This window comes from Lactuca virosa, chromosome 5, assembly GCF_052849685.1.
Source record: "Lactuca virosa cultivar CGN04683 chromosome 5, Lactuca_virosa_CGN04683_v6, whole genome shotgun sequence".
In the NCBI taxonomy this organism is placed as follows: Eukaryota; Viridiplantae; Streptophyta; class Magnoliopsida; order Asterales; family Asteraceae; genus Lactuca; species Lactuca virosa.
Genome location: NC_136430.1, coordinates 315687721 through 315711884, shown reverse-complemented (window position 1 = coordinate 315711884; position 24164 = coordinate 315687721).

The window sequence follows — 24164 nt, the reverse complement described above, 5'->3', positions numbered from 1 at the left end:
TAGAAATATTACCAATATTTAATTACCTTGGACACTCTTTTCAACAGTCTCTCACTTGGACAAGTCATTAACTATATGAGGTCCAATACTTCTCTTATAATCAACAGAGAGTTAGTCATCTGTCACACCCCCAAACCGAAACGGCGGAAACGTTCGGGGGCGGAGGACATCATGTATAGTATCACAACTATTGAATAATAGTAATCAAAGCAACAACAACCATTGTATTAATAGTATAGTGTTTACATTACATTTGAATCATACACGATTGAGTCCAAAAGTAAATAACAAGCAAAGACTCGAAATACTATGCTCCATCTTCTTGAACCCAGTGCGTGTACCTGTCTACTAATGTCTTGAAAATACAAGTAGGTTTTGAAAGAGTATCAGCATAAAGCTGGTGAGTTCATAAGCATTTTGTTTTGGAAAAACTGTTCTTTGTTCCTTTGAAAAGTACATTATCTTTCTCCAGAAAACCTTATATTTTCTGATGTAATGAATGTATAAACCTTAAGTCAAAATGATTCTTACCAGTTCCTCCTGCGAGTACTTAGTGTATACAAATCATATACAATCCAGATCGAACAAACAATCGATTGTGTGGTTCTGCCCCAAGCCCATAACCAAACAAGGAACATGAAGTGAGGCGGAGGCCACACATTCCACTGGTTGGCGGATCCTTATGTACATAATCCTGAAGTATTCACTAGATACTTACAAAGTTAACTATATTGGTCCTTTGATATCTGTTGAAAGTGTTCTTCAAGAAAATCCATTATTTTCTTATTGAATGCATGATTAACCAATTCTTTTTATAACTACTTAGCTCATACTAGCTATGTATAAACCAATATCGAACAGACGATTGATTGTGTGGATCTGCCCTAAGTCCACAACCAAACAAGGAATAGAAAATGAGGCGGAAACCACACATTCCATGGTTTGTCGGATATTCTTCACACATAGCCTGGATGCATAAACTAAGGAATTATAGAATTATTAATGAATGTTCATTAGTGAAATGAATAACCGATTGTTTGAAGAGTACTAATGTTTACCCTGAAAAATCCTATATTTTCCCTAAATGTAAGTTATTGAATTATCTGTTCCAAACCAAATAGTATAAGCATCTACCATACTTATGTTGTTAAGCATTGTTCTGTTTGAAAACCAATATGAAAACCTTTGTATGAAAACCTTTGTATGAATATCGTAGTGTGAATACCCTTGTATGAAAACCTTTGTATGAATACCGTAGTGTGAATACCCTCCTGCGATCACTTAATACATACGAGTTATAAAAATCTGGATCGAACAGATAGTCGATTAGGTGATTATGCCCTAAGCCCACAACCAAACAAGGAACAGGAAATGAGGCGGAGATCACACATCCCACTGCAAGTTGGATGTTAATTTCATATTACCCTAGTGTATATACTAAGTTATCACATAGTTACTAACCCTAGTGACTGTTTGTTAAGTATCTTATTACGTGAACGAGTCGTTGTTCCACCTGTGGATTCTTATAACCATACTATGGACGATCAACATTACGACGTACTCGGACGTACGTCGATAAAAATGACGTTTTTCACCCTAGGTTGACTGTAGCTAATAGTCAGGGTGCGGGATTGTCACTCCCGTATAGATCTATACATAAACTCACGCTCTCCCTCTCAGGAGACTCTGGTTACAAGGCGTCTCACACTGTTGGCTCTCTCAACGAATTCACGAATAATACTATGAAAACCCTTTCTGTTATGAATCCTTATAAAATAATATCTTTTAATTCATAATTCATAAGTTTGTTTCCTCTGTTCTGAAAACTGTGTTTGTAATGTTTCTATTTTAACGTGTTTTGTAAAACTGATTTCAAGTCTAGTAGTGACGATGTTTACCATGTATGCAAGTTCTATGTTCAATGTATACTAGTGATAGGAAAATATAATAAATCAAATTATATTTTTAAACACAAGGTTACTTGTGCTTTTACTTGTATTCCCCCCCCCCCCCTGAAAACATTAAAAACTCGGAAAATATAGGGGTATGACATCACCGTTAATTGTGTTCAAGCGTCGAATCAATGAACTAGAAACGAAGACCCTCGAGTTGTTGTACGTGGCACTTAACGGAATCCTAATAACAATTAAATACATATATGTATCTAAATTAGCAATTTCATTAACTAAAGTGTTGGAAAAACACTTGTTTTCGGTTAAGGAATGTTACTAGGACTTGATTGAATCGAGGAAAGTGGTTTTCAGCCTAATGTACCACTTAAGGAGTGTGTACGGATGTGAAAGGGAGTGTACGGCCGTGAACCGTGTACGGCCGTAGACTGCCTTGAAGGGGGTGTACGGCCTTTGAAGGTGTACAGTCGTGGATGAGTGTGCGGTCAACGATCTTGAAGGTGTACGGCTGTACACTCAAGAAAAAGAGTGTTGGAATCGATGAATACGTGTCCTAGATGCTCCGAAATGAACTCCCAATGGTGTTTTTCGATGTTTTACGGAAGACTAAAGGTGCTTTAAGAGTGTACGGTCGATAATCTAGAGATAGAAGTAGAGGATGTTCGGCCAGAAAAGTGTAAATAAGGGGGTAGGGCCTCGTATTTATAGGGGTTTTCGTGGTCGGTGGTGGGGTCCACCTGACATGGGCCGTAAACGAGTGTACGGCCGTACACGGTTGTACGGCCGTGAACCCAAGTCCGGCCGAGAATGGTTGTTTTGATCGACAGAAACTCAAAATTTCGCGTAGATTTGGTCCCGACTCATATATGAAGCTCGATTTTATAACAAAATGACTTTCCAAGCCAAAGGAATTCGACAGGACTCAAAATCCAAATTTTATTAACGGAATTTGGGTAACGGAAATGGAAAAAGGTTCGGGTTGTCACATCATCCAATGTAACTACCGAACTCTTAAGTTAATCAAGATTCAACCCTTCAATAAGTGATAATCTATCACTTCTTCTAGATATATGTATGAACTCGAGACATGGATAATGGTCAATCTCAGTATTCAAGATTATATTTCATGATATAGATTTGTGACGACAGCATCTGACTACTAAATTGAACACGTCAATTTTAGTCGGGGCTTGGCTAATCACTTTAGATGTCAGCACCAAATCATTGAGGGGCCATAGATATCGCTTCTCCTCTTAAGGAAGTAGGAACAAATAAACTTCGACTACATAGTTTTTGTCTACTTCATCATGTCATACATGGATATACCCTTTATACTACCAGTTATGGATATCGTTGGAGTAGACCAATGCATAACAGAATCATAGAGCAAAACTCCACATGCATCTAGGTTTGATGAATATAAGATATTATCGTCTTAGAATAACTCGTGACAGGATCCATGAAGTAATTCTAAGCCTAGGTTTGGTCTAATACTTAAATCTCTATTAAGTAATCATAAGTGTTAGCACAATCTCTATTTTATGTCCAATCATTATGGATAATCCATTAATACTCATTAAAGTCTTGAATCACTACTTACTTCCAAGAGTATGACTGACTATGGACGTTTGAGTAAAGTAATACTCGAGAAGTGGTTCTAAATAAGCTAATTGAAATGACTGAACTCCATCATATATGAAGATCCCTACATAATAATCACAAAATCGAATTACCACTTATACTGGTTTAAGTTCTCAGGTTTAAAACAAATTAAACTAAGAGTGTTTAAGCCAATTCATTTGCAAATCTAATGCCTCTCGACTTTGTCTGACTGTCAAACTTTTTCAGTAACATTGGCTTATGTGATGGATCAACAAGATTATCTTTCGATATGACTCATTGACTATGATGTCTTTACATTTGAATCACTATCAAATATATTGGTACTTACTGAGTATGTGTCTTGTGAGCTTATGTAACTTGGGATCCTTACTCGAGGTAAGTTCACCCTTATAGTTACAAGAGCCTCCAATAGGACCATCAATGATTGAATTTCAAAAAAGATGTCACTAATGAATCTCTTTTAGTCACATTGTCTTCTTTACAATTTTAACCAATTGCAATATACTCTAAGTTTCTTGTTAAATCCACTATGGTGTATTACTTGGTATTCTTCAAAGCTAATACATCACCATTCAGTAAAAGCACAAATTTTGACTGTGAACAGAATCGTCTTTATCAATATGGAATGTAGCATTAATGTAACCTTTACAATGATCTCATCCATGCTGACAAGATTCTTTCCTTTGTCCTGACACTTAGGAATGTTCTTGATCTTGATTCATTGATTCTTTCCAAATTTATCTAATCCGACTTTTCATGCTCAAGGCATACGAGTCATTAGATCGGGTACGTGTCATGGAATATATGATCGTTCCCATAGCAGAAGCATGTGGGACATGACTCATAACCTCTAGCTCAATAGTAGAACTAGGAAATTAGCATCGCTCAATGTCATAACATATCTTATTAAGTACGAACCTTTCCAAGTTCTCAAGATTCCATGCACTTTAGGTTAATCCAACGAATCACTTAGATCTATCTCCATAGATCCTTATATTATGTACGTGTGTTGTATCTCCCATGTGTATCATAGCGAAACAATTCCCATACCAAGCCAAGATTTTACACTTGCTAAGTTTGAACATAGTTTCCTATTAATCGTACATTATCTATGTACAACACAAGGGTGACTACAATGCTATATTGCTCATCTATGTTTCTCGAAATTCAAACTCCTTGAACTTTCTCATTGAAAGAAAGATTCTAATTACTCCCACTAGCTATGACATATATATGGCTCATCTTTATTTCTCAAAATTCAAACTCCTTGAACTTTCTCATTGAAACAATGATCCCACTTGCGAGATGTTTATTTCGGTTCATAAATGAACTTATTAAGCTTACACATCCTTCACAACCTATCTTTGGTTTGATTATGTGCTTGTTCCTATCCATGATTGTCTCTTTTTAAAGATCCACTTACACCTAATGGTTAAGGCCAAGTGCTTGCTCTACCAAGTTTCGACATACATGGACTGAATCTCGCTTTCGATGTATTCCTTCCATTTTATCGCCTTCAGGGCCTACCGTAGTTTTTGATAGCTGGTAACTCTGATTGCTATCTACCAGTGACTCATATACCTTAGTAATATAAATACTTATATAACTAGGTGTATGACGTCCTCCATCAGATCTATAAGGAAAAAGTGGACATATGTCCGTTTCCTCAATAGCTCTTTTGTAACATCTCAAAAATCATGACCAAAAATTTCATTTTTAATTATTAAATAAAACCATAGTTATTAAAATCATCTCATCAAAACATAAGTCATAGTATCTCAAAACATCGTAAACGTTATATCCATATCAAAACATCTGTCAAATATATCAGAGTAAATATCCCAGGCTAAAAACATCATGGTGTGTGCAATGCAGTCATCCCGAGCTCTTCCCTTTGCTACCGGAAGTATCTGAAACCAAAACTGAAAACTATAAGCACAAAGCTTAGTGAGTCTCCCCAAACTACCACATACCATACACATAATCACATAATCACATATAAACATATCGTGGGCCCCGCCCCTTCATCGGGCCCCGCCCAGCATCAGACAATGTCTGGCATCGGGCCCCGCCCGACATCGAGCAAAGCTCGGTATACATATAAAAATATCAACAAATACACATAAAATCATCACATAACATAAACACATAAACATTCCTCGGGCTACGCTCGACATCGGACCGAAATCCGAAAGCATATAAACATTCCTCGGGCATTGCCCGACATCGGACCGTAATCCGGAAACATACAAATACAGACACGTGCAAGAATCACGAAGACATCAAGCATACAAACATTCATCGGGCATCGCTCGGCATCAAACCGTAATCCGGAAATCCCATAAGCATACATCGGGCACCGCCTGACATCGGAACTTAGTCTGGAACATACTAACATAAATATATGGGTCGGCATTGGTGCCTTCGACCCGTTCATACAGGAGGAAACTCACCTCGCAAAGCTAAATCACACGAATAATCCTCTGGCTGCTAGCTGGCAGATCTCAGAACTGCTGATCTCTCGACTCCCCGAGCTACTAATCATCATATAAACTAGTTAAGTTTGGGATTCTCATAACATAACCATAAGTCCTCACTGGGGTAAAATCCCATTCTACCCCTCACATACTCTTGTCCCAAAATGAACTCTACTCTACCCTTGGCCCAAAAAGATAAACACTCCTACAAGGCCCAATATATGGCCCAATTTCTAATTGGGCCCAATCCCTTCACATGGGCATCAACCCAAGGCCCAATAATGCTTCTCTAGTCCAAAGGTTCAATTCCAGATGGCCCACTAAGGCCCAAAATAGTAAAGTCCAAGGAATGGCCCAAACGAGGCCCAAGTGACGTAAAGCCCAAATCAAGTGAGTACGCGGGGCGTACTCCTCTGTACGCGAAGCGTACAGGCTGCATGGCTTGTAAGGTGCACGTACGGGCTTGTACGCTCAACGTACTCCCCTGTTAAGCCATAATCTCAAAAAGAGCTTATACCCTTAAAACCTAAATCTCCAAACATAGATTTTAGTCCAATAAAGTGTCTTAACTCATAAAATCGATTACTTGGTGGCTTGCAAACCCCCAAATGGACCCAAACTTGAAATATGACAACCTACTCCCATAGAAATGACTAATACTCATGCATGGCCATATCAAGACCTTCAAGATGGTAACTTTTCTGTCTTTGGGACTCAAATAGAACTAAGGGTGGCAACCCTAAGCCTAGAAACGGATTTGGAACCATAAAGCTCCATTCTTGGGACCAAAAAGGTCCAAAAACTCAACATAAGAGATCTAAGCATTTATGGAGCAAGTTCAAGACTTTATACCTTGAAAAGGTCTGAAATGAAGCAACAATCCCAGATCTACACATTCTCCTTTGAACCACCACCTTGCTTTGCTCTTCACTTCCTTGGAGAATGGATCAAAACACTAAAGATACTCTCAAGAAGCATTCCAAGAACAAGAACACACAAAATATGGGTTAGGGTTTCGTAAGAGTAGCTTAAGGGTGAGAGGGAGGCTGGAATTTAGGGCAAAATGTTCTTTATATAGGGATCAAACCCTAAATTTAGGGTTTTAGGGACTGCACACATACGCTGCGTGTACTCTTCAGTATGTTGCACGTACATGCATGACATACACGATCCACTTATACCCGTACGTTGCCCATACATAAGGTGATACGCCCCGCGTACGACACCCTTACTCCCAATAAAAAGAATCTAATGGATCCAAGCCCAACTCACATACAAATAATTAACCTGGAAGAAATAAATATTACCTTGGAGAATATCGAGCGTTACAATTCTCCCCCACTTGAATCAGACTTCATCCTTGAAGTCTGTCGCCTCGAATAACTTGGGATAATGCTCCCTCATTTCCTCATTGGGCTCCCACATCCATTCCGAACCCTTGCGGTACATCTACTGCAACTTCACTAACTATACAACCTTGTTCCCCAAGGTTTTTGTCTTCCGATCGAGAATCGCTACCGGTCTCTCTATGTAATTCAGGCGGTCATCCACCTGGATATCCTCCAAGGGTACAACTGCAGAATCATCCACTAAAGACTTATGCAGGTGGGAGACATGAAAGGTGCTGCGAATCTGACTGGGCTCTGCTGGAAGATCCAAACGATGCGCAACCCGGCCCACCCGAGCCAAAATCCTGAACGGACTGATGTACCTGGGGCCCAGCTTGCCCCGCTTCCTGAATCGGATGACACCATTCCAAGGTGACACCTTCAGGAGAACCATGTCCCCTACCTGAAACTCTAGGTCTGATCGACGCTTGTCGGCATAGCTTTTCTGCCAACTGTGAGCAGTTAGGAGCCTGCTCCGGACCTGCTGGATCATCTCGGTAATCTTGAGCACCACCTCGGTACTCCCCATGACTCTCTGACCGAACTCGCCCCAACAGATTGGGGTCCTACATTTCCTCCCGTAGAGCATCTCGAAGAGAGGTCAGTTTATGCTAGCGTGATAACTGTTGTTATACAAAAATTATGCTAACGGAAGATACGTATCCCAACTCCCACCGAAATTTAGTACACATTCGTGTAGCATATCCTCCAAAGTCTGAATCATCCTCTCACTCTGCCCATCGGTCTGAGGGTGGAAAGCTGTACTAAAGTGAAGACGAGTACCCATCTCGTCGTGAAACCGCTTCCAGAATTTGGAAGTGAAGCGGACATCTCGGTCTGACACAACCGACACCGACACTCCATGACGTGCCACAGCCTCGCGTACGTAGATCTCAGCTAGCTTCTTAGCCGATATACTCCCCTGGATCGGGATGAAATGTACATTCTTGGTCAACTGATCCACGATGACCCAAATCAAATACACTCAGCGTACAGTCCTGGGAAGCTTTGTGATGAAATCCATGGTGATGTCTTCCTATTTCCACATGGGAATCTCCAATGGCTGCATCTTACAGTGAGGTCGCTGGTGCTCGGCCTTGACTTTCCAGCAAGTCAAGCATCTCTCTATATACCAAGCTATGTCCCGCTTCATGCAGGGCCACCAATAATCAGGGTGAAGATCCTGATACATCTTTGTCGCCTCGGGATGAATGGAGAATCTCGACTTGTGAGCCTCCTCCATTAGAACTTGGCGTACACCGCCCCAGTAAGGAACCCATATCCTCCGATGCAGGGTCAACAACCCACGGCTGTCTTAATCAAAGGAAGCCACTTGACCTATGATCCGCTCACACTTCCGGTGCTCATCCTCAATACCCTCAACCTGAGCCTTATGAATCCGTTCCAACAATGGAGTAATCACTGTCATCCTCAGGCATATTTCCCGAATCGGAGCCGCGACCGCCTTGCGACTAAGAGCGTCGGCCACCACATTGGCCTTCCCCGGGTGGTAAAGGATCTCACAGTCATAATCCTTCACCACATCCAACCATCGACGCTGCCTCATGTTCAGATTCGACTGATCCATCAGGTACCTCAAGCTCTCGTGGTCCGTGTAAATAGTACAACAAACCCCACATAGGTAGTGTCGCCAAATCTTGAGGGCGAAAACCACAGCTCCCAGCTACAAATCGTGCGTCGGGTAATTCGCCTCATGAGGCTTTAACTGCCTTGAAGCGTACGCTATCACGCGACCCCGCTACATCAACGTTGCACCCATACCCATGATCGAAGTGTCACAGTAAACCACCAAATCGTCAACGCCCTCCGGAAAAGTCAAAATCGGTGCCTCGCACAACTGTTGTCTGAGAGTCTTGAAAGCTGCATGCCGATCAGGCCCCCAATGGAATGTCACCGACTTCTTGGTCAGTCGGGTCAATGGAACAGCAATCTTGGAGAAATCTTGGATGAATCTCCGATAATAACCCACCAAACCAAGAAAACTCTGAATCTCGGATGGAGACCTCGGAACCTTCCACTGCATCACAACCTCTACCTTGGTCGGATCGACCAGAATACCCTTTTGGTTGACATGGTGCCCCAGAAACTGCACCTGGCGCAACCAAAATTCGCACTTGGAGAACTTTGCGAAAATCTCTCCCCCCTCAATGTCTCCAGTACCTCCCTCAGGTGCTCCTCGTGCTGCTCCTGAGTCTTGGAAACACCAGTATTTCATCGATAAAAACTATCACAGACCAATCCAGCATCGGTCTGCACACGCGGTTCATGAGATCCATGAATACGGCAGTAGCATTGGTGAGCCCAAACGGCATCACCACGAACTCATAGTGACCATAGCGAGTCTGAAAGGCTGTCTTCTGCACATCATCATCCCTGACTCGCATCTGGTGATAACTCGATCACAGATCACTCGTGGAGAACCAAGATGCACCCTGAAGCTGGTCAAATAAATCGTCAATCCTCGGGAGGGGATAACGGTTCTTCACCGTTACCTTATTCAACTCCTGGTAATCTATACACATCCGATGTGACCCGTCCTTCTTCTTCACAAACAAAATCGGGGCTCCCCGTGGTGAACTGCTCGGTCTGATAAATCATTTGTTCAACAGCTCCTGCAGCCGTGTAGACAACTCCTGCATCTCGGGAGGAGCCAACCGATATGGTGCCTTGTCTATCGTAGCTGCACCAGGAACTAGGTCAATCCTGAACTCTACCTGCCTCTCCGGAGGTACTCCAGGAAACTCCTCCGAGAACACTCCGGATACTCCCGTACGATCGGTACATCATGCACTGTCGCCTTACCCTTATCTCGGGTATCCATAACATAGGCGACATAACATGCGCAACCTTGTTGAAGGTAGCGCCTAGCTCTCGCTGTTGAACACAAATTCGGCCCATACTGCGGGCTCGTGCCCTGAATCACCAACCCTCCCCCACTTGGGGTCCGAACTAGCACTAGCTGCTGCTCGCAGTCAATCACTGCCCCGTTGGGGCTCAACCAGTCCATACCCATGATAACCTTATTCCCTCGCAGGGGAATAGCAACTAAATCCATGGAAAACTGTCATCAAACAACTGCAGTGTACATTCCTGATGAACCCTCTCAATCCGAACGGTCCTATCATCCGCTATTTCTACATCAAGTGAACAGTCCAGTTCTCCTGGAGCTCCAACAAATCGCTTTTTGAGCGTGGGCGATACAAAAGATCGGGTAGCCCCCGAATCAAATAATACCAAAGCAGATATACCGTTCACAAGGAATGATCCTATAATGAAACACACAAACATAAGCAATAAATCGATATAAATAAAGAGATAAGGATAAAATACATACCCGTCACAACATCGGGAGCTGCACGTGCCTCCTCTGCAGTCAGCTGAAAAGCCTTGCTCCTCGCCGTCGACGCCTCTGTTCGGCCCTGACGGCCATCGGTAATCCTCAGTGTTGCAGGAGCGGATGTTGCCACATGTCTCGCTGTTGCTGCTGCTAAACTCGGACACTGGGACGTCTTGTGGCCCCTCTGATTGCACTAGAAGAAAATCTGACCAGATACTGCAGTGGTGGTGGTGGTAGCAGTACAATCCCTGCTGACATGAAAAGTTCGGCCACACTTGAAGCAGCCCGAACTACCCGCACTTGAAGCAGCCCGAACTACCCGCACTGCACGTCTCCTCGTGCATCTTGCCGCACTTGCCACAACGGTTGCGGCCTTGCTGGCTCCTCGATCTGTTATCCGATACCTTAGGCTTTTTTCCCGAACTCCCTGTCTGAACCCCCACTAGTTTCCTCTTCCTCTCCATCTCTAAATCCAGCTCCCTTTCCCGAGCTCTCACTATCATATCCTCCCGCGTCTTGCGGATGGATTGGCTCACAAACTGCCGAATGACGCTCCTCAACATCTCATGGTACCAGACCTTTTTCATCTCCTCGTCCGCCACGTACTTCGGAACGAGAAGGGCCCTCTCCCTGAACATAGCGGTGATCTCGGTCACCGTCTCAGTAGTCTGTTGGAGATCTTGGAACTCCCTCACAAGTTGTTGCACCTCGATTACAGGTGCAAACTCGACCCTGAATCTGGCCGAGAAATCACTCCAGATCACCGCATCAATAGCGGCATCATCTACAATAGCTCGTCTAACCTCCTCCCAACAATCACGCGCCCTGTCCTTCAGGAGGCAGGAAGCAAGTCGGACCTTGTCCCCCTCGGGACAACGACTAGTGTGAAAGGTGTTGGCGACATCCGCCAACCACCTGCTGCTAGCAATGGGGTCAAAACCCAACATTGGTATCAGAGCCTAGGATTGTTATCTATTATATTTGATGCTTACTAGTTTTTAAAGCTAAAAAAGTCGCAATTTTGGCCTCTGACTGGTGAACTTGCCGAGTCCATGAACAGACTCGACGAGTCCACTCAATAACAGAGCAACTCGCCGAGTCCAATTCATGCACTCGACGAGTTGAAGGATCTGTGTGCAGAATTTCGAGTTTCTTGGCCCGGTTTAGATTGGGAACACTACCACAAATTGTTTTGGATCATTGGAAATGTTTTTTATGATATGGCAGTGCTTGTACTCATCCAACCACAAGATAATTGTCAAAGTTTTAAAATAATTGTTGTTTTATATGATAAACAAAATTGCTTTCAAAATTGTTGACTTGAAATTGTCTTGATTATGAGTTTAGTTAGATCATAGATTATGTGATAATTTTAGTTGTTAGAAAAATGATCTAGATGAATTTTAATGACCTCCATAACTTGTCCTCAAGTTATGGAAAATGAAAGGTCTCATACATTAAAATCCAATTAAACTCATTAGTTATGAATGTGAAGAGTTTTGACAAGTTTCAAAACTTGCCCTCAAGTTTCGGAATTTGTAAAGTCTCATCAATGAAACTTTAATTCCAAACCATAGAGTTTTAAAAGTTAAAAAATTCAACCCTTATATTTTATAATATTATAAGTTAATTATATATATATATATATATATATATATATATATATATATATATATATATATATATATATATATATATATATATATATATGGCAAGTCAGTCTTACCGTTAGTAGGCCTCATTCACAAAGCCGGTCTATAAGGGGGGGAGGGGTATAAGGTTACTGCCCATAAATGGTGGTTTAATGGGTGTCCACTCTCACCCACCGCTTCCTTGACTGGTGGAGGGTCGTTAGCCGAACGGGTAGGATAGGACACTAATTCTCGCTCATTAAAAGTATAATGATAAATATAAAGTAACTAAACTTTTATTAAATTTCCAATCTTAGTTACTTTAGGAAAAATGTGAAAATTGTGCTAATCCATGAAATTACACTTTGCACCTTGTTAAGTCGTTAGTGGAGCGTGTGTGGTTAACCGACACACTAATGTGGGACTGACAATGTGTGGCAAAGGGTAGCTTGGTGTTAATCATAAATCAATGAAGCGTGTGTGGTTAACCGACACATTGATTAGGTGATTTATAACATTGGGTGTACCAAGTTAATTTGCATGGTTATTAACACCTTGTTTGTGATCCTCGGCATCCCAGTCACAAACTTGAAGGGCACAATCGAGATTTAAACATGCCATTGAAAAGTTCAATGAAACTCAAAGATCTTGGAATTTCAAACCAATTAAAACTTAATAATCTATTTCGTTTTTCATGGTGAAAATTGGTAAATCGTCATTTACATACCTTCAAATATTTTACAATTGGATTACAGCATCCCTCTTCACAATTGTAGAATATTGTGTTGGGTCCTAGCCTTAATATTTCATATTGGGTGTAATATTAAGGATTATCATCTAACCTAAACTTTGTTCTTCTTCTTTTCAGATGTCTACCCCAAACGATGCTTCCAACCCAATCCCTTTAGGCACTTTCTCCCTCATGAACCTATGTGGGAGTGTCATTTTCGATGGTTTGAACATCAATGATTGGATTCGAAACATCCGAATGGCTATTCGCTATGAGTATAAAGAATATGTCCTAGATAAAGAGCTTAAGGAGATTGATGTAGCCACTGCTACTCCCGAACAAATCGCTGAACACACTACTCATGAAAGGGATGCGACAAAGGTGTCGTGTCTAATGATTGCTACCATGACTGTTGAGCTACAGAAGTTCTATGAGGACTATTATCCCTTTGAAATGTATCAAGATTTGATGGAAAAATACCATCAAAGTGCTCGGAAGGAGAGGTATGAGATCATTGCCTCCAAGATCACAACCAAAATGAAGGATGGTGAACCCATCACGACCCACTTGCAAAAGATGCAGAGATTCGTGGACCGCTTGCTTAAATTGAATGTCAATTTTGATGAAGAGTTGGCCATAGATATTATTCTACACACTTTACCTTCTTGTTATGATCAGTTTCGTATGACCTATCATATAAAAAAGGAGGAGGTCACTCGTAGCAAGCTTCAAGGCCTTCTACGGTCTGCAGAAAGCAACCTGAAAGGTAAGTCGGTTGTGTCTACTCCTACTACTACTTCTGCCCCTGTTCTGGCAATCAGACATGGGAAGGGAAAGAAGAGGAAGGCTCCCTCTAAGAGCTGCAAGGGAAAGTCTATTGATGGATCCTCTTGTAGCGGGACCAAAGCTGGTTCTGCTAATCCCTCCTCGAATCCAAAGGATGCAGAGTGCTTCCACTGCCATGAAAAAGGGCACTGGAAACGAAGCTGCCCCAAGTATTTGCAGGACATAAAGGATGGGAAGCTCAAACCCTCCTTTGCAGGTATCTACACTATTCAATCTAATAACTCATCACATGCTAATTCTTGGGTCCTTGATACAGGTTGTGGATTTCACATTTGTTCTAATTTGTAGGGACTAAAAAGAAGTAGGGATGTGGAGCACGAGAAGATAAACTTAATCATGGGAAATAGGAAAGTGTCGCCTGTAACCAAGATTGGAGTTTATTCTTTATTGCTTAGTAATGGTTTAGACTTATATTTGAATAATTGTTGTTACTCGGCCGATATGGCGAGAAATATTATTTCCTTTCACAGTTTGTATAAACAAGGTTTTACCTTTTCCTTTAATAATGAAATTGGTGGTATTAATGCTTATTACAATGGTGTATTTTATTTTGAAGCATTACCTTGCAATGGCATATATGAAACTGTGAATGTTGTAGATAACCTAGGAAATAATGTGTTACAAATTGATTCTTCCAATGATTTGGATAAGGCATGCTTGTGGCATTGTCATCTTGGACATGTCAACAAGAAGCGCATAACCCAACTCCAAAAGGATGGAGTTTTGGAGTCATTCGACTTGAAGTCGGATGACACTTGCGAATCTTGTTTACTTGGAAAGATGATCAAATCACCCTTCACTGGTACTTGTGAAAGGGATGAAGGTCTGTTGGATCTCATACGCACTGATGTGTGTGGACCATTCAGAACCGCCACAAGGGATGCTAACCGCTTCTATGTGACTTTTACTGATGATTACAGTAGATATGGCTATATCTACTTAAGGAATGTGGAATTCTTTCACAATTGGAATTCGTGGAGGAGAGTATCTTAGTATCGAGTTCCTTGACTATCTTAAGGAATGTGGAATTCTTTCACAATTGACGCCACCTAGGACACCACAGCTCAATGGTGTGGCTGAGAGGTGAAATAGAACCTTGCTAGACATGGTTCGTTCCATGATGAGTCGAGCTTCGTTACCTATCTCATTTTGGGGGTATGCCTTAGAGACTACCGCCCATATCCTTAATCTAGTCCCTACCAAAAAGGTTTCCAAAACACCTCACGAGATGTGGACAGGGAAGGTTCCCTCGTTAGACCACATCAAGGTTTGGGGTTGCGAGGCTTTCGTGAGGCGTGAGACTCACGACAAGCTCGAACCTCGGAGTGAGCGATGTATTTTCATCGGCTACCCACATAATTCCTTTGGATATCTCTTTTATAGACCGAGTGACAATGTTGTCTTCGTCGCGAAGAGAAGAGTCTTTCATGAGAGAGAACTCATATGCCAAGGGGACAGTGGGAGGCAAATTGATCTTGAAGAGCTTCAAGAGTCAAGCGGTGAAGGAACCTCAAACACTAGCAATCAACCCGAGGAGGAAACTCCGGTTGAGCCAATTGACGAGTCTGTAACCCTGAGGTGTTCCAGTAGAATTAGTTTTCCACCTGTGTTATATGGTTTTCATATAACAACTAAAGGTGATACATTTATCAGTGATAGCACACTAGTAAATCTAGATGAACCTAACAACTACAAGGAAGCCATGGCAGGCCCCGAGTCTGCAAAATGGAAAGAGGCTATGGACAGTGAGATTCAGTCCATGTATGACAATCAAGTTTGGAACTTGGTTGACAATGTACCGGGCCGTAAGACAGTCAGGTGCAACTGGATCTTCAAGAAGAAGACCGACATGGATGGGAAAGTACACACATATAAGGTGCGACTGGTTGCGAAGGGCTTTACTCAAACTAATGGAGTTGACTATGATGAGACCTTCTCACCAGTAGCGAAGATTAAATCTATAAGGGTTATGCTAGCCATAGCTGCATTTCATGACTATGAAATATGGCAAATGGATGTCAAAACCGCTTTCCTTAATGGAAAGTTTGCTGAAGATGTTTACATGAGTCAGCCAGAGGGTTTTGTCAATGCAAAGTACCCTAATAGAGTGTGTAAGCTTGAGAAATCCATATATGGATTAAAACAAGCATCTCATAGATGGATTCTTTGTTTTTATGAGAAAGTCAAAGAGTTTGGATTTTCGAGAAGCGAGGATGAGTCCTGTGTTTATGTCAAAGCTAGTGTGAGTATAGTGAGCTTTCTGGTATTGTATGTTGATGACATACTACTCATAGGAAATGACATTCCAACCTTGCAGGAGGTGAGGTCCTGGCTTGGGAAGTGTTTCGCTATGAAGGACCTCAGAGGAGCTGCCTATATCCTAGGGATAAGGATATTGAGAAACAGAAGTAGAAGACTAATAGGACTTAGTCAGACCACCTACTTAGACAAGGCGTTGAAGCGTTTCAGCATGGAGAACTCCAATAAAGGTAACCTACCTATCCTAAGCAATACCAAACTGAGTAAGGCTCAGAGTCTGAGTACAGAGGCTGAGATAGCAGAGATGAGTCAAATTCCATTTGCTTATGCGGTTGGCTCGATCATGTATGCTATGACTTGTACTCACCCTGATGTGGCCTTTGCTTTGACCATGGTCAGCAGATATCAAGGGAATCCTGGTAAAGCTCATTGGACTGCGGTTAAGAACATTCTCAAGTACCTGCGGAGGACTAAGGACTGGGTCCTTACCCTTGGTGGGAGTGATGACTTGAGAGTGACAGGGTATAGCGACGCAAGCTTTCAGACCGACAGAGATAATTTCCGCTCTCATTCGGGCTGGATATTTACCCTGAATGGAGGAGCAGTGACATGGAAAAGTTCCAAGCAGGAGACTGTAGCTGATTAAACATGTGAATCAAAGTACATAGCAGCAAGCGAATCATCGAAGGAGGAAATATGGTTGAAAAAATTCATCGGAGACCTTGGAGTCATTCCATCCATAAAGGAGCCTATGGAGATTTTCTGCGATAATGAAGGGGCGGTTGCCTTAACCAAGGAACCGAGAGATCATGGTAGATCCAAGCATATCGACAGAAAGTACCACTTTATAAGACATCAAGTAGAAGAATGGCACCTCGTGGTAAAGGGGATATCGTCAGATGACAACCCAACAGATCCTCTTACAAAGGGACTGACTTGGGTTAAGCACTTGCAGCATGCAAGGGGCATTGGGTTAACGGACGATATTAGTTTTAGTGGTTAGATAAATAGAAACTTGTAATAGCTAAATTGTAATTGACATTTGATGATTGAATAAAAGGAGTTGTTGACTACGATAATTGTGATACGATAATATCATATAGTCTTCAAACCAAGATATATGAGTTGTTGACTACGAGTTGGTTATGCATTGATGGCACGCAAACGCATCAGTAACTTGATGTTATAAAACGTGTCGTTGTGCATGATTTGATGAGTAGTTAGTACAAGCATATAATGTTGAAGTTTATTTGTTCCCTTTTATCCTAAGAGGATTAAAAGCGATATCTTAGGCCCCTCGATCATTCTGTTTTGACTTATCTGTCAGGCCTGGTCAGAACTAAATTGATGTGTTCAGTTATGTTCTATGTCAGACGAATCGGAAATCGGGAAACAAACTGTTGGACAATAAGTATGACATTGTTCCATGTATTTGTCCAGTTGATATCTTGAGAACAGAGGAGTATATGGTCCCTTATCTAAAGGATGCGTCACTGACTGGGTCAGAGTTGACAACGACTTTTGAAAGCTTATGATTGCTAAGTCGGATCCTGAAGTTACATTGGCAGCTATAGTTATTAGACTTATCCAAGTGGGAGACTGTTGGATTTGGTGTCTAAGCCCATAACTATAATTGTGATGTACTTGACCCGATAGTAGCATGGTCCTTTTTGGGTTGCCTTCACCAGTGCAATTTGATAGGTTGGACTTTTGAGAATAAGGTTATTTTGATTTAATAATATATTACAAGTATAATATATTAATATGAAATCATATTATTTAATTTATATTGGTCAAGAATTAATTTGGAATTAATTATGTAAATCAATGATTCTTATAGTGTGGGCCAATGATCCATGATTTTGTAGATGGGCTAAACCAATGATATAATCCATGGATAGTCCATGGAGGTTAAACCCATGGAGCATAAGAATGTGAAAAGTTATGGAGCATTAGGGTTTACAAAGTGTAACCCTAGCATGTGCAACACTATAAATAAGCCCCTCCTAGAGCCAAAATCGGTTGCCACTTACTTTCCAAAAGGGTGAAGTTGATTTTGTGCTAGTAACATATTCTCTCAAGCGTCCTCTTGCATATTGGTGTTTGTGAACCAACAGAGGCATCACACTTGAGGTGCTCAAGCTTTCAAAGGTCAAGAACTCTACCCTACTCAAGAGGTAAGCATCCAAACTAAGTTTTATATTATATAGCTTCAATTGTAGGCTAGATAGGGAGAATGCTTTGGAAAAAGAAAATGCATGTATAATTAGAGAAAACATAGATCCAAAGCATTTAGGGTTGCATGTGCACCATAGGAGTGTTATAGTGCTCAAAACCCAACACCTAGGTTTGCCCTAGGGTAATCTCCATCCCACTCTCTGCTATCAGCTGCATAAGAAGTCCCTACTATCTCTCCCTAACTAGCTTGCGAATACCATTACATATTACTAAGACCAGATAATTTTTTAGATGAGAGGTCTCTCCCTACAACGGTTGGACTCAAACAAGAGCTGCGAAATAAGGCTAAACCTAACCTTTTGAAATTATTTAGTCCTCGTAATATGCAACTTAGCGTATTCGTTTACTAGTTAGTTAAAGATAGCTAGAACTCCTAAAAGCACAAAGCAAGCAGCATTCGAGCATTAAGTAACCATAATCAAGCATATCCTCATCAGGCCATCATATCACTGACTAATCAGTACTAGCATGCAGTTCAATAAGCTCATAAAATAGGCATACAAGGCATCCTTCCTAGATCCTTAGCCCTAATCTAGCCTGCAATTCACATATTCACAATTCATATCATAATATAAACATGTACGGGTAATTTGGGAGATCTTACTTTAGCTCGGCTGATTGCATGCAACACACCTTTTTCTCTTTTCGAAATCCTTTTTATAAAAATGGTTTTCTTTTGAAATTTTTTATACCAAGTCCTCAGTTTGAGTTCAGACACACCCGAGAGTGTGCCCGAATCCCTCAAACCAAGTCTCTGATACCAACTTGTAACATCTCAAAAATCACGACCAAAAAATTCATTTTTAATTATTAAATAAAACCATAGTTATCAAAATCATCTCATCAAAACATAAGTCATAGTATCTCAAAACATCGTAAACGATATATCCATATCAAAACATCTGTCAAATATATCAGAGTAAACGTCCCAGGCTAAAAACATCATGGTGTGTGCAATGCAGTCATCCCGAGCTCTTCCCTTTGTTACCAGAAGTACCTGAATGCAAAACTGAAAAATTTAAGCACAAAGCTTAGTAAGTCTCCCTAAACTACCACATACCATACACATAATCACATAATCACATAATCACATATAAACATATCGTGGGCCCCGCCCGGTATCGGACAATGTCTGACATCGGGCCCCGCCCGTCATCAGACAATGTCCGGCATCGAGAAAAGCTCAGTATACATATAAACCTATCAACAAATACACATCAAATAATCACATAACATAAACATATAAACATTCCTCGGGCCCCTCCTGACATCGGACCAAAATCCGGAAGCATATAAACATTCATCGGGTATTGCCCGATATCGGACCGTAATCCGGAAACATACAAATACAGACACGTGCAAGAGTCACGAAGACATCAAGCATACAAACATTCCTCGGGCATTGCCCGACATCGGACCATAATCCAGAAATCCTATAAGCATACATCGGGCACCGCCCGACATCAGACCTTAGTCTGGAACATACTAACATAAATATACGGGCCGACATTGGTGCCTTCGACCCGTTCATACAGGAGGAAACTCACCTCGCAAAGCTGAATCTCATGGATAATCCTCTGGCTGCTAGCTGGTAGATCCCCGAACGGTTGATCTCTCGACTCCCCGAGCTACTAATCATCATATAAACTAGTTAAGTTTGGGATTCTAATAACTTAACCATAAGTCCTCACTGGGGTAAAAGACCATTCTACCCCTCACATACTCTTGTCCCAAAATGAACTCTACTCAACCCTTGGCCCAAAAAGATAAACACTCCTACAAGGCCCAATATATGGCCCAATTTCCAATTGGGCCCAATCCCTTCACATGGGCCACAAACTAAGGCCCAATAATGCTTCCCTAGTCCAAAGGTTCAATTCCAGATGGCCCACTAAGGCCCAAAATAGTAAAGTCCAAGGAATGGCCCAAACCGAGGCCCAAATGACGCAAAGCCCAAATCCAGTGAGTACGCGAGGCGTACTCCTCTGTACCCTAAGCGTACAGGCTGCATGGCTTGTACGTTGCACGTACAGTCTTGTACGCTCAGCGTACTCCCCTGTTAAGCCATAATCTCAAAAAGAGCTTAACCCCTTAAGACCTAAAGCTCCAAACACAGATCTGTGTCCAATAAAGTGTCTTAACTCATAAAGTCGATTACTTGGTGGCTTGCAAACCCCCAAATGGACCCAAACTTGAAATATGACAACCTACTCCCATAGACCTTCAATATGGTAACTTTTCTATCTTTCGGAATCAAATAGCACTAAGGGTGGCAACCCTAAGCCTAGAAACGGATTTGGAACCATAAAGCTCCATTCTTGGGACCAAAAACGTCCAAAAACTCAACATAAGAGATATAAGAATTTATGGAGAAAGTTCAAGACTTTATACCTTGAAAAGGTCTGAAATGAAGCAACAATCCCAGATCTACACATTCTCCTTTGAACCACCACCTTGCTTTGCTCTTCACTTCCTTGGAGAATGGATCAAAACACTAAAAAGACACTCAATAAGCCTTCCAAGAACAAGAACACACAAAATATGGGTTAGGGTTTCGTGGTAATAGCATAAGGGTGAGAGGGAGGCTGGACTTTAGGGCATAATGTTCTTTATATAGGATCGAACCCTAAATTTAGGGTTTTGGGGACTGCACACGTACGCTGTGCGTACGTGCATGGTATGTGCGATCCACTTATATCTGTACGCTGCCCGTACATAGGGTGCTATGCCCCGCGTATGACACCCTTAAGCCGAATAAAAATAATCCAATGGATCCAAGCCCAACTCACATACAAATAATTAACCTCGAAGAAATAAATATTACATTGGAGAATATCGAGCGTTACATCTTTCAATCCGGAATTGAATGCTACGTCCAACTTTAGGTTCTTTGTTGGTTGACTCTTGAATCTTATCAAGATGAATATGGCTCATACTAGCCCTTTTAGATATCACATCCCTCTCTTGGAAGACTACCCTTCAAGTAACATACACTTTGTTCTTAGAAGGTTTGTTAAACAACTATCCAAAATGCTTGATGGGTTATCCAACGAGATAACATATTTATATTCTAAGTCCTTGATTGTTAAGTGCTTCAAGAAGAGTGTAAGTCTCATAATCATAGAGTTCCATATGTGCAAGTGAGGAGTGAATCCCACTTCACATATCATAGAGTGTTTCATGCTACAATCCATGAATTGTTAGTAAACATAGTACGACTCATCTAACACAAAATCAATCAATGATTTGTATCTCTATCCGAATAACACTTCCTAGTGGTAGTGTTTTTGGTGGAGATAGCTCGTGAAAATCTTTCACAATTCCTTACATGATCGATAAAGTTTTGGACTGAGATGCTCACTATGAGTGTCTCATCCTATTGCTCAGTTGATTTTTAGCTTCGCTTTATGAGAGTTCCAAACACCTGAAAGGTTCCAGACCCATGTTAATATGAAGTTGGTCTCACCATGTATCATGGTTAATCTAAATGATCCATTAGTGCAAACTAATTCCAACAAATATATTCACATCGTCTAGTGATGTATTTGAAGGGTTTTGAGCATTCTAACACTCCTATGGTGTACATGCAACCCTATAAACCTTGGATCTATGTTTTCTCTATTATACATGCAAATATTCAATATTCCAAGGTTTCATGCTAACTAGCATAATATGAAGTAACGATACTACAAAAGCCTAGTTAAATGACATACCTTTTGATGGAGCTTGAAGTCTTGGTCTTTAAGAGCTTAGCCCCAATAGTGTGGAAGCCTCAAGTGGAATCACAAATCACCAAAAACACCTTGGAAAACTTGAGAGAATAGAATGCACTTCTGAAAATCGGCCCACCCTTTGTACTCACACACTAGTGGCATTTCTTGTGCCAAAGACCTCTTTATATAGTATGGAGGATTAGGGTTACATTCATGTAAACCCTAATACCCATGACCTTTCATTTCCATAGGATCCATGGGTTAAATACTCCATGGACTATCCATGAAGGCTTAGCCCAACCTAAATGAACTTGGCCCATTCCATATATATACAAGAGTCCATATTTAATTAGTTCCTTTTGATCACTAAATTAATTCTTGATCAATACTAATTAAATAATATGATTCCATATTAATATATTAGAACTTATAATATATTAATATAAATCATAAACATATTATTCTCAAAAAGACTATCCATATAAATTGTTCCGGTGAAGTGCAACCCAACTGGACCATGCCAAATCGGGTCAAGTACATACCAATTATAGTTATGGGCTTAGACACTAATCCAACAGTCTCCCACTTGGATAAGTCTAAAACTATTATTGCGTATGACTCCAAAACCTGACTAGCAATCGTAGCTCTTAAAGCCGTTGTCGAACTCTGACCTTAGTGAATGACTTGTCCATTAGATAAGGGATCATATATTCCTCCATTCTAGATATCATATGGAGTGAGACATGGATTATAATTATTCTCTCTGTCCATTTATTGTTTCCTGATTTCTGATTTAAGATGACTGACTAATTGAACAAATCACATCAGTCCAGGCTTGGCCAAGCACTTCGGGGTATCATCACTAAATCATCGAGGGGCCCATAGATATCGCTTTTATCCCTTTAAGGGTAAAAGGAATGGATAAACTTCGACTCATATGCTTGTTCTCCTACTTGTTGAATCATACACAAAGGCACGTTTTATAACATCGAGTTACCAATGCGTTTTCGTACAATCAATGTATAGCCAACTCATAGGCAACAACTCATATCTCTAGGTTTGAAGAATATAAGATATTATCGTCTCATGATCACTCATGATAAAATCCATGAAGTGAGTCAAGTGAGCGTGGGTTTAATCCAATACTCAGAACTTATGAGCACTCATGAATGTTGTAGCAACTCTTGCTATGTCCAATACCTTGGACATCTACAAACCAGCTTCATGACAGTCTTGCCTTAATACCTACTTCCAACGTATTATCGACTGTGGATGGTTTGAATAACTTACTCATTCAGGAAGAACGACCTAGTTATTCTGGAAGTCAAAACATGCAAAGTGAAACACAAGAATAATCGAATCCAATATGGTCTCAGAACTTATGAATATAAATAGAACACCTTTTATTTATCACCATATTGATTACACATTATTCATTGCATACTGTTTCAAATTATCAACTTTATACTTGAATTAAAACAATAGTTGTCCCATGCTCCAAGCATGTACATTATGTTTTCTAAACACTAGTCATGCCATACACCAAGTACGCACACTATGTTTTCCTATGATCTTTACTTTGTGGAATAGATCGATTTAACATAATTCAAATGATTCTTGTTTCACAATCCCAAATCCTTACCGCAAATGCAAGAATTCCAAATTCCTGCCATTTACCGAAATCTTGTTAGATTTTAAACTTATATGCACTGATCCTCTTGTAATGATTACGCACAAAGTCACAAAGACTTGTCAACAGTCATTACAAAGTATTCCAATGGAGATCATTCCATGGAAAATAAATCTCAAATTCAAAGTACATTGCTTTGAACATCCTTCTTGCATTAAGTTTCCTAATCTTACACAGATTTAATGAATAACTCCCACCTATGGGAATATTTCCATATTCTCATTCTGACTATCACTTCTGAACAAGAGTTGCCTCTTTTCAGAATATGTTAATATGGTCCTCTCCAAAAATTTACACCATA